Source organism: Callithrix jacchus, chromosome 1 (assembly GCF_049354715.1).
Source record: "Callithrix jacchus isolate 240 chromosome 1, calJac240_pri, whole genome shotgun sequence".
Taxonomy (NCBI): Eukaryota; Metazoa; Chordata; class Mammalia; order Primates; family Cebidae; genus Callithrix; species Callithrix jacchus.
The window spans coordinates 39,416,223-39,418,038 of NC_133502.1; positions in this window are offsets into that span (position 1 = coordinate 39,416,223).

Genomic DNA, 1,816 nt, shown 5'->3' on the forward strand with positions numbered 1-1,816 from the left:
GCCTCAGGAAACTTACAACGATGGCAGGAGGGGAAGCAAGCAGGTCTTACATGGCAGCAGGCTAGAGAGAGTGTGCAAGATCGGGAAAAACTACCATCTATAAAACCATCAGATCTCATGAGAATTCACATGCTATCATGAGAACAGCATGAGAAAAACTGCCCCCATAAATCCAATCATCTCCCACCAGGTCTCTCCCTCAATAGCTGGGTATTACAACTCAAGATGAGATTTGGGTGGGGACACAGAGCCTAACCAAATCACCCACCCTCTTCTGTCTTTCCCCTTTTTCCTCCTGTCTGCCTTTTTCCCTTTAAATGTTGAAGCCCTCCAAATCCTCTTCGGAAAAACTTGTGGGCCACAGATCCTACTGTAGCTCATGTCTCTTTTTCTTGGGTACATCCTCAACCTTTGCAAAGTAAGCATCTAAATTGATTTGAGACTCTCCTCAGTCATTTTCTCTGGTTTTACAAACTTATTATTAGATTTGCCCTCCAATCCATATGTACTTAGCCCCAGTTTAAGTGACTAATTCCCACTTGCTAACCAAACCCTTGAATGATTTTTACTCATTTTTTAAAATCACATGTTACAGTGTTTCCTCTTCTGGATTTTGCCTCTTCCGTCTGGTTTTGACTAGTTTAGCTCTGGATATACCTCTACACCATGACTGTTAGGTTCTACCCTCCTCTCATCCGGCCTAACATTACAGGACAGTAGATCCTAGACACTGGTGACTGATTCCTATGTTTCAAAGGAATAACAATTATCTTAATTATTCCAACATTCATACTCTAATTATCTACATATAAAGTTTAATAGAACAAGCTCTGAAATCAGAGAAACCTGGGTTCAAACTCTATAGGGCCCTGTTATCTGATTTGCAACCGCACTGTGGTAGCAACCTCCCTATGCCTCAATTTCCTTACCTGTAAAATGCAAATAATATCATCTACTTTCAGAGTTGTGAGGACAGAATAAAAGCTTTGTTAAAAGCTTAACACAAAAGCAGTCCCATTCATAGCAATTGAATTAAGAGGTCATGTGGCTTTGTTAAATTAGTTACAAATTCTTAATAATACCAAGGAAAGGCTCCACAATGTTAGCATTTTAGGCAACAGCAATGGCCTGATGGAGAAGGTGTTTGGAAATCAGGTAATGACCTAGGAAGGCTCTGCTGCAATTTCTGAAACCAAAGTTAACCTCCTCCTCTTTATAATAGGCTAGTACAATGGGATGCTTCTGAGTCTACATCTTTGCAGACATTCCATGAATAATAAAGTGGCAGGTGCCTGCATGTCCTGAAGCAGAGTGTTAGATCGCACACGAAGGCCAAAGGATGGGTGTAGGGATTTTCAAACCAATCAGACCAGCGTTACTCCACCAGTCACCACCAGGCTATGTGCAAACAAACAAACAAACAATTCATTAATGGAGTGGAGAAGAGGCCAGAAAAGAGGGCTCTTTTGAAGAGAGACGTGTGAGGGCTATGTGCACAATTCTTCATCCAAAGTAAGAAAGGGGGTTGCTTCCCCTCAATTTCTGGTCATAGAAGCACTCCACCTGGAGAGCTTGGCATGTCCTCTGAGGTGTGAAGGCCGTAGAGGTTTCGGTCTGACTCACTTTCACAGTCTGAATGCTAAGCAACTGATGGGCCTGCAAAGGTGAGCAAAGAACATGTGACAGCAGGCAGGGTGCACATTTCCCACAGCTACCAGCAAGAAAAGTCATTATTATCAGAGTTTTGCTGGGCAGTTCCATGCAGGAGAGATAGTCAGAAAACCCTCAAAAGCTCTCATGAAAGAATGAACCAGAA